Below are 11,413 nucleotides of genomic sequence, written 5' to 3'. Positions count from 1 at the left end.
AACATTTGGAGCAGGAGGTAAATCTTTGACTTGTCTTTTGATTGATTGGGTATGCAAAATATCATGATTACAAAACCATAACCATTGCTCGATTGTTTTACCCTTGAACATTCTTTCGGACCATATACATGGAGCAACAAGACCAATTGAGCGACTATGCAAGATATTGTCACAATTTTTTCTCCCTACTATTCCAAAACATTTTCTTTGACTTTGAATGGGAATTCTCCTGAGGGCCCACTGAGTGCGTGGCACATCACTCTCAAACACATTGTTTGTTTTAGATGACAAAGGTGTGGTTGTTTCTTTTTTAGATCCAATATCATCATCACTGTCACTAATTTGCAGCGGGATGTTAGAAATACCCGGTCCTTGGGTATCAAACTTGATTTTTTTTGGTCGACCGCAATGGTTTCGTTGCTTAGATTCCATGACATATTCCGGCCGATGGGAGCTACTTGTTCCTGTTCTGCCCCTCTTTTTGCGTTGTACTGTTTCTTTGTCTCCATGCAAAATTGGATGCGCATACATGGGAGTCCCTACAACAGCCTCGTGTAATAGATGGGCCACGTTGGTTGGAGTTGGAGTTTGCTGAGATTCAACTCGAGAAAGCAAGGTCTCCATTGTGGGACCCGTTCCTATATAACGCCCAGTAGTATATCCCAAACGCTTTGCACATTGAATATATGAGTTTATAACATCTGTTACACATGCATCATACAAGGATATTTTTCCCTTTCCACCTTCACTTTCTAACCAACTGGCATGTACACTTTCTGATAAATTAACATTGGGAATTTGTGCCCGCTCCCACGGACTTAGACCACCCTATGAAATGCAAAAAAACATGAATTAAAATTTATAAATTTCATGTATGAAAAGAAATTTTTCTAAAAATATAGATTGTCCTAAAGGTACTTACATCTGTTCCAATTCCTCCCCAGTGTGAAATTCGTTGCTCCCACCATTTAAACCATCTGCTCACTCTTGTGATGCTCTCTGTAGATAGATGTTGTCTCCACCACTTTTGAGTTGAAAGTGCCTTTTGAGATGCAAGCACAATGGTCTTACAAGCTCTCCAGTCCTCACACATATCAATGTGTTGATTTGTTAGATGTTGAGGTATCCACTTTTTAGCATATTTGTGGAGACTCTGCTCCCAATGAAATAGGCATGATCGTTCACGTCCCTCCATGATATTATCTAGCCCGCCATTGAAGACTGTTCGAATAGCATTCCAATTTGCACCAGCTTCATCAAACATAAAACCTGCAAAGTCAGCTGCACCATGTTCGTACTTTTTCATTGTTGAATTAAGGCTCTCCCAAAAAATAACTTGAGTCTTTGCATCCTCCTCTTTAGTTTCACATATAGCAATTATTTGTAGTGATCATATGCTGCAAGATATTCAACATAAACATTTTCACAGATCTTATTTTATTTAATGATAAAAAAATACGAGATATTTAAATACTTAAAGATTACCTTGGATCATAAACTGAGCATGACATTGTTGCCCATCCATCTATTCTATGGGTAAAATCAAAATGTACCCACGCATTTCTCAAGTCACCAGTTTCAGTTCTTTTCATCCGATTTACTAGATCAATCCCAAAACCTGGTCGTTTAGTGGACATTTTAAATAGGAAGCACTTGTCATCCTCTTCACCTTGTCCAGGAAATCTACTCCCATGAAAAAAAGGAAACATGCACTTTTTTTGAAGCAATAAAATATTATCATATCCATCCCCAATAACAGCACCTTGACTCTTTCTCTCCTTTGAAACAATTGAAGAAAACCTACACGATGCATCACAAGAAGGCTAAATTTATAATAGTTAAAAAATTAACAAATTCAAGGAACCAAATTGAGTTTTCTTACCCTTTGGCTTGAACCAGTGGCATCATTTCTTCCAAAAAATCATTGAATTGTACATCGGATGTAGCTTCAGCTTCCTCACCAATCAAGGAGTGAAGAACAAGTTGTTGAGCCACCAACATTTGAATTTTTCTTGGGCCACCCTTTTCTATTTTTAGTACTGCACCTACCAGTTTCCGCACTCTTGAAATAGCAGCCCTAGAGGTTCCTGCCTAAACATTATGACAATGTTTACCAACATGTATTGCCAGTCGCGACATTGTACAATCTCTAGGCAAAACATAATAGATTTTGCAGGGACAAGCAGCAACACAAGTAACAACCTTCTGACAATAATGACAAGTTATTGTTGTATTCTCTTCCATTGCAAGGTAGTCCTTTTTCACCTGTTTGTCCAAATATCCATGAAAATCTCTACTATTGAATTCTTGTTCCTTAATATAATGAGGACACATTGAATAATTACACTGCATGAATCCCAAACAGTGGCTTAGACGAATTGTGCATGCTATTGCCATGCTTGCCACAGATGGGCGAGTCCACAAGTGACCATCAAAGCGTTGTTCCATCCCTGTCATTCGTTTTGTTTTATCCTGAGTCGCAGGTAACTCAAAACACAAATTTCCATCATAATGTTGTGGAAGTTCAGCAACTTGCAAAGAAGCTCCACATAATGTTAACAGATCATTTAACTTTTTTGCCCCTGGATTTTGTTGAATCCAAATGAAGATTGACTGAGTTTTGAGCTCTCCTATATCGTCACCACTACTTTCAAGATGCACAATGCTTAAAACATCTTCAGATATCTCTTTGTCATTTCCTTTCTCATTGTCAGATACCTGTATAAATGTGTCTGAATGAAGCATCTCAAACAAGCTCGAAAAAGAACCATCTATTAAGAAATGCTGATGACCTTCTATATCCCACTGTGGTTGCAGCAAGACTTTTGTTAGGCCACAATCACTTTCAATAAGAGCAGATAGTGACTGAAAATGGCAAGATGGAGGCAGCAAACTCTGCAAATAGTAAGCACTAAGCAACAATGAGTTTCCCTTCAACTGAATGTCGCGGTTGACTATCTGACCACCAACCTTCCAAGTTATTGTTACTTTCATGTTGGACATATTCTCTCAAGCAACAGATTACAGGGTGGAGATGCGAGAAAACTGTGGTGGATTAAGTGAAGGTGGTGAAGGTTAATGAAAGTTAAAGATAAAGTGAAGGTTAATGAAACTGGTGAAAGTTAATGAAAGATGTGAAGGTTAATGAAAGTGAAAGATTGGTAGGTAGACGAAAAGACAGTTGCATAAGATCTTGGGACGGCTCAAAGAATAATGAAAATCATAATTGAAGAAGTGCATTTAATATATGACGGTTCTGAATGTATGTGCAGTGGAATATGTCATCAAATTTGAGGGGCCATTTAATTTCTAAATGGTGGTTCAAAGACTGCATTTAATGCAGTCTAATAGTGTCTTCATCTTTTGTGTATGTGTGTGTGTGTGTGTGTGTGTGTGTGTGTGTGTGTGTGTATATATATATATATATATATATATATATATATATATATATATATATATATATATATATATATATATATATATATATATATATATATATGATTGTGTGAGTGTGTGTATAAAAAACGTAGCAATTTTTTTAGTTAAGTTATATATATGATTCCATCTTGCCATTTTATATATATGTGTGTGTGTTTTTGGTAGTGTGTATATATAATTATTTTAGTTAAGTTATATACATTACTGTGCGTGTGTATAAATGATTTTGTGGGTGTGTGTAAACAACGTAGCATTTTATTAAGTTAAGATATTTAAGTTAAGTGTATGTGCACATAGTTTAAGTTAAAATATTTTTAAGTTGAGTGTATGTGCATTTTTTAAAGTTAAGATATTTAAGTTGAATGTATGTGCACATAAGATATTTAACTGTGTACATAGTTTTTACATTTTGTGTGTGTGTGTGTGTGTGCATGACTTAACTTTAAGAATGCTACGTTTTTAATACACACAAACACATACAATCATTTTTTTAAATATATGGTTGTGTGTGTGTGTGTGTGTGTAAAAAACATAGTATTTTTTTAGTAAAACTATATATATGAATCCATTTTGTGTATATCTTTGTGTGTGTATATACATATATATATATATATAAATGAATGTGTGTGTGTGAGTGTTTATACCACAATATCATTTTTGTAATATATGGTGTGTGTGAAAAAAGTAGTAGTTCAGATGAAAGTGGAGTGAAGTTTAAATGGAGTTTTAATTGAGATTGAAGTGGAGTGAAGTGAAAGTGAAGTTTTTCTGTGAAGAAGGAGATGAAAGTGGAGTGAAGAGAAAGTGGAGTTTTGCTGTGAAGAAGAAGGAGTAAGAAAAGACAAGGTACTGTGTGTGTGTGTGTGTGTGTGTGTAGATTTTCTACTCACGTGTGTGTGTGTGTGTGTGTGTGTGTGTGTGTGTGTGTGCTTACCTGCGCACGCTCACCCGATCCACTGGAGGAGGTCCAATGGAGATCCTATTGGAGCTCCCCCATGCCTTGAACGACCTCCTCCATGCTTTGAAAGGCATGGTGAGAGGGCAGCGCGTGCTGCTTTCTCACCATACCTTTCAAGGCATGGAGGAGCTCCAATGGAGCTTCCATTGGACCTCCTCCGGTGGATCGGGCGAGCGTGTCCAGGTAAGCACACACACACACACACACACACAATGATACACACACATCAAAACACTTGCACACATAGCACAAACACACACACAGCCATGTATACGCACACACATTACACTTTCATACACACACATACATACATACATACACCCACATATTTAAACACTTGCATTCACAACATCAACACACTTGCATACATAGCACAAACACACACACAATCATGCATACAGACACACACATATTACACTTACATTCACACACACACACAATCATGCATACATCCACACACACACACACACATATAAACACTTGCATTCACACACATCAACACACTTGCATACACACATATTAAACACACTTAGAGTAACAATTACAATGATGTAAGAACAGGTCGTTGTAAAGAAGAGGTATACAAATGTCAAAGTGGATTTGTATTTTTCCTTGCCATGAGCAAGTTGAGAATGTTTTTTTTTGTAATTTGCATTTTACGCCGTTATGCTGCCGAAATTTAGAATTTTATATTGGTATTGTCAAGCATATACACACATACACATATATAAACATTTTTATTCACAACATCAACACACTTGCATACACACACATATTACACTTACATTCACACACACATAATCATGCACACATCCACTTGCATACACACACATACATACATACATACACCCACATATATAAACACTTGCATTCACAACATCAACACACTTGCATACATACACACATACACATATATAAACACTTGCATTCACAACATCAACACACTTGCATACATAGCACAAACACATACACAATCATGCATAAAGACACACACATATTACACTTACATTCACACACACAATCATGCATACATCCACACACACACACATATAAACACTTGCATTCACACACTTTAAAACACTTGCATACACACTTACAGTAACAATTACAATGATGTAAGAACAGGTCGTTGTAGAGAAGAGGTATACAAATGTCAAAGTGGATTTGTATTTTTTCTTGCCATGAGCAAGTTGAGAATGGTTTTTTTTTTTAGTTTGCATTTTACGCCGTTATGCTGCCGAAATTTAGAATTTTATATTTGTATTGTCATTGCTAAGAAGATTTTTGTTGTTTGTGGTTAATAGATTATGGCTCGTACACCATCTAAACGTGGCAGGACAGGTATCTCTCAAAGTAAGTTCAAATACATTAAGCTATTTGTTTTCTTTTCTTTTGTCTCATCATACTCACTAAACTATTTGTGTTCTTATTGTTTTTTGCTTGTAGGAGTAGGATACACATTAAGGTCTGGCACTACAGGGCATAGGGCCAATGCACGATCTTCCATTGTTTCTTCCAATGTCCATCTAAAGGAGGATATTTTGGGTGATGTGCATGAAGAAGAGGATATATTGAGTGATGTGCATGAAGAAGAGGTGTTCATAGATATTCATGCTACACAAGGTGAATTGGTGGCTCACAGCGTGTCTGAAGCAACAACAATTGTTGCTAAACCTCCCGATCATCCAACAGTATTTGGAAAGGATGTTCATGGTCGAATATTAGAGGAGATTGTAGAGGCTTTTATTGTAAAGAGAGGTGGGGAACCTCCTCGAATTCCTCTTTGTAGATTGATGGAAAATGAAGCCATTAGAGCGGTGGGTCCAGGCACTGAGGGCTTGGTGAAAAGGTTTGAGATGTTTGGATACAGTGTGCTTGGAGCTCCATTTCTTGTGTCATTTAAGAAGCCAGGCCATGATCAACATTATGTTTCCGACTTAGACAAAGATGAATGGGGGCCTGTTTGGCGAGAAATAAGCGATGATTTTGATAATTCCCTTCCCCTTGAGTGGGAAGACTTAAGGGGAAAAAAATTTATCGTTTGGGATGGTAATCACCATTTGAAAACTTGGATGCGCTTAATAAAAACACGTAAGTGATTTATTTTTTGTTTAATGTAAAGTTGACTTGTACTACTCTATGCTTTTTAATTTTCTTTTTCGTTGTTGTAGAATTTTCAATGATAAAGTGGAGACATTGTTCTGTGAAATGTCAATTTGTCTTTGTTGATAGAAGTGCAGAGGGGGAGCTTATGCTAGCTTTGCGCTCTCAAAATGAGTAAGCACATTTGTTGTTTTGAAATACATTGTGGTGTGTGGTGTGTGTTGTGAATGTTTGAAATACATTTATTTGATCGTATGCAGGATCTTGGATTTTCTTCATTCAACCCATGTTGATGGGGAAAAGAGCAATGAAGTGGCCTCTCTTTTGTTTGCGGATTCCAACAAACTTTAAAGTTGAAAATTTTTCAAAGAACGAGGTATGCATCCTTCAAAACCACAATGGACAGCCTATGATAGTTTTGGAAATTTAATTAAATTAACAATGCGTATTATGCAGGTCCCTCCATGGAATCAATTCTCTTGAAAATTAACTAAGAAAGTGGCCGTAATAGCTTCAAAGTATGTGGCAGACAATGGGTGGTACATCACCCTAAGCTCCACTTATCACTTTGGCATTGTGTCTAGCCATGCCATCGAGATGGGATTCAAAATGATGCACACCATCCTTATTTTGATCCCCGATGGTTATGTGCGAAAGACCATTGAGATTGAAAGAGTAAGTAAATTTATTTGTTGATTGAAAAGCATGCTTGTAGTTTTCTTCAATTAGATCACATTCTAGTTGTAATTTGTAGGTGGAAACACTATTGCTAGGATTGTTTTATCGTAAGGGTCAACGTTCTATCTACGATCGACGAGATGGAGAGAGTGTGGACAACAACTCTTTCGATGCCAAGTCCGGAATACTGGTGGAGCGCGTCGACGGAGAGTACATTGGAGGACACGCTCTTAGAGGTGCCGCCGAGCGTAGCCTTGACTTCTTTCGGTAAGAATATATGCTTCCTACTATGCGTTATTGGACTATGTTACATAAAGTAAAAATACGCATATTTTTTGCTTTTTTTAGCTGGCTTGTGCGGACATTTACTGCGGAGCACACCTACATTGTTGATATGTTTTCTGGATGTGGTGGCTTGGGCAATGTTTGCGTTGAGTTGTCTAGACACTGTCTCTGGATAGATAGTGATCCAGAGGTCTTCCATCAACATCTTTCACGCTTCAAGGCTCCATGTGTACGTGCTATTTCAGCAGTTGATGCAGATAGCGATAAGGAGATTGATTGGCAACAATATGAGCCCGGATCACATTGCCCTTGATTGACATCAACATTGGTATTATCTATCATTTTTTCTAGTTTGTGATTTTTATGGAACAACGTGTGACCATGGTGTTTGGGTGCCACTTTTTTGGTATTACTGAAGACATGTTGTTGGTGTTGATTGTCCTTATCAATTTAGCCATGATTTCATATTTATTATACTAGATAGAAGTTTGTTGAGAGCTTTGGATTTACCAAAGTAATATACCAACATATGCTTTTTTGCTTATGTAATTTCTTCTTCTCGTGAGCATTCGCTGCTGCACGGAAGCAAGTATGGAATGGGAATTCTTTAGTTTGAATTTTCATACGGTTATGCTACCGAAATTTTGATTGCTCGGAAGCAAGTATGGAATGGAAAATTTTTTTGTTTGTATTTTCGCACGGTTATGCTATCGCAATTTTGATTGCTTGTGAATATAATCATGTTTTTTGTTCATGTTTAGAAACATAATCATGGTTTCATGTATACACAAAAGTTAGGCAAGCTTCACGGAAGCAAGTATAGAAGAGGAAAGCTTAACAAAAGTTAGGCAAGCTTTCACAGAAGCAAGTATGGAATGGTTTTATTTTTATTTTTCACATTGTTATGCTGTCAAAATTTCATTTGCTTGTCAGTATTTCTTTACACTGTCGGTCTAAGAATATATATAGTTTTATATATTATATATATAATATCTTTTTATTTATTTATTTATATGTGTGTGTTTATGTACGTAAGGAGATCTTCAACTCGGTAAAGTGTTTTTAAGTACTTGTTTATACAATATATATAGTTATTTATACGTGTGTGTTTATGTACGTATGCAGTTATTCAACTCAGTAAAGTGTTCTTAATTACTATTTTATATGCAAGAGTCTATGCGTGTTTCATTACTTTGAGGTCTTCGCCCAAACAAGTACAACCATCAATATTTTTTAGATTCCTAGTTTCAAATTTGCTTATTAGGCATTCATCCTTGTTTGCAAAAACACCTACATGGACAGGAAAGTATATTCTACTAAAAGTAGGGTAAATACTAAAGACATGCTCATCTTTTTCTTGCATTATATAAAAAAATCACATAGATTTTCTTTACATTTTTGGCTTTCAAACATCTTCTAGTTACATTTGACGGTTCAGTTTAGCTACAAGATATCAACAATACCTTAAATTATGACAGATCTTGAACATGTGTTAGTAGACAAGGCCGATTAAAAGTATCACAGCTACTTCAATAATAATAAGTCAGACAGAGACATATGAATTATTCTCGCCAAGGCACTGAAGAGTGGAACACCATCATATAGTTAAAATAAGCATCATATAATTAAAATAAGTTGTTTACATGATTACGTAGGGAATCAAACCTGCACACACACACACACAGTACAACTTGCATCACACTAGTACAATTTATCATGTGCTAGTGCATATTTATTTAACTATATTATTTAGTGCATAATTATTTAAATCTTGCTCAATCTTCTACCACATTAGAGCCAGAGATGTTGACCAGGTTGATTGTGCATTTGCAGACAAGCAAATGGTCAATCTCCGCCTGTAAAGCGACCCTTCGAGAGCTATCTATGTACCCCCATGTCTCCCACTTGCCCAGAGCTTCTCGCATTGTCTCAAAGCCATCATTGAGTTCCTGGTCTCCGGTGTTGCGAGTGCGATTAAGGTGGTTGAACATCCGGATCGCCTTGTTTGTGTCATGCTCTCTTTGTGTAAACGTTTTCTTTTCTTCAAGGGGTGCGTTGGGGGGGAGTTTGTGAAGCTCTTCATGGATTTTTGCAACTTCCTCATTAACAGTACTAGCATATCCTATAGGCATTGTATAAGTACAGGGAAAATGAAAAAATATCTCTTGATTAGCACCTCCGATTCACTTGTGCAGCATATGGTGCTTGCCTTGTAACATTTATATAGGCTAAAGCACCATGCTCTCAAAAAGCATTGATAGTGATGGAAGAGTGGCATGTGTTAGTGACATGAGGGGTCCCACGCAACATATTCTAACTGCTAAATTGGAACGTGCAATAATATATGCATGATTTGTCAATATGAATATTATAATCGTCTACTACTCCACCACTAACTTTTAAAGTGGGGTGTGCAATAAAATATGCATGATTTGTCACTACGATTATTATTCCCGTATAAGATTTATAAGCATCTAAAAGTGCAATGAGTAGACAACACTAACTGCCTCTCTAAGGGCTCATTAAACACTATGATTATTATTCTTCTATGAATACTATAGGCATATAATAGTGCAATGAGTAACCACCACAAACTGCCTCTCTAAGGACTCGAAAAACATTATTTGTGGACCCGGCTTTGGAACCTTTTCACATGCATATGAACAGGAAAGCTCTCTCTCTCTCTCTCTCTCTCTCTCTCTCTCACACACACACACACACACACACACACACACACGCGAGTAGAAAACGTGCACACAATCTCCTTCTTCACAACAAAACTCCACTTTCATCTCAATTAAAATGTGGGATATTTATAAAATATATAAATTAAACCAACACATAAACAATTCTATACCAAGATACTAAATGAAATAATTTGAACCGGCTTGAGAACCTTCTTGCCCAAACTTGAGCCAGACTTTTTTTGTTTTGAACCTATCTTTCCTCTCTCCCCCTCATCTCCCACTCTCTCTCTCTCTCTCTCTCTCTCACACACACACACACACACACACACACACACACACACACGTGAGTAGAAAACGTGCACACAGCCTCCTTCTTTACAACAAAACTCCACTTTTACTTAACTCCACTTTCATCTCAATAAAATGTAGGATATTTATAAAATATATACATTAAACCAACACATAAACAATTCTATACCAAGTTACTAAATGAAATAATTTGAATCGGCTTGAGAACCTTCTTGCCCAAACTTTAGCCGGACTTTTTTCATTTTGAACCTATCTTTCCTCTCTCCCCCTCATCTCCCACTCTCTCTCTCTCTCTCTCTCTCTCTCTCTCTCTCTCTCGTTGTCGGTACTCTCACACCCCGATCCTATCTCTATTTCACAAGTATGTTTTTCTCTCTCCGTCTAATCCTTCTTCTCTCTCCTTCCCTCGGTACTTATTTAACATACCACAACGCCACCTTAGAGAGCATACATATGAGTGGAATCCATGCTTCTATAAACTCGAAAAAGCATCACCTGTAGCAAAAAAACACGAATTGATTAACTCGCAAATAAAATTAACCCAAGCTAATATGGATCACTCATGCTAAACTGGGATAGTTGACATCCTTGAAATTCATGTATATTTTCAAGATAAGCAAGAAAGGCCTAGCAAACCTTCCCGTCCATCTCTTTAGGAATTTTTATAACAATAACTTTGTTATGATGACTCCAAAGGAGGCCGAACGACAAAGTACCAAGGATACTTAATCTGAGAAATCATCACGGGTATGAGACCTGAAACAAAACAGAATTTGGGACCAAATGAAAGAGCCTTTGGCAATATAGCCAATCAACAGGGAAGCACGCCTTGAGATAGCTACCTCAATGATGGAAATTGGGGAAGAGATGAAAAATCCATCATTAACCAAAGAAGAATGGGTGACTCCAAGATAAGGAGAGGTCCACATGAGTCACATCTACCAAGAAATCGGTT

Source organism: Adiantum capillus-veneris, chromosome 16, assembly GCF_014529385.1.
Source record: "Adiantum capillus-veneris isolate H3 chromosome 16, ASM1452938v2, whole genome shotgun sequence".
NCBI lineage: Eukaryota > Viridiplantae > Streptophyta > Polypodiopsida > Polypodiales > Pteridaceae > Adiantum > Adiantum capillus-veneris.
The sequence above is the reverse complement of the archived record's forward strand: the minus strand, read 5'-3'. Positions refer to the sequence as shown.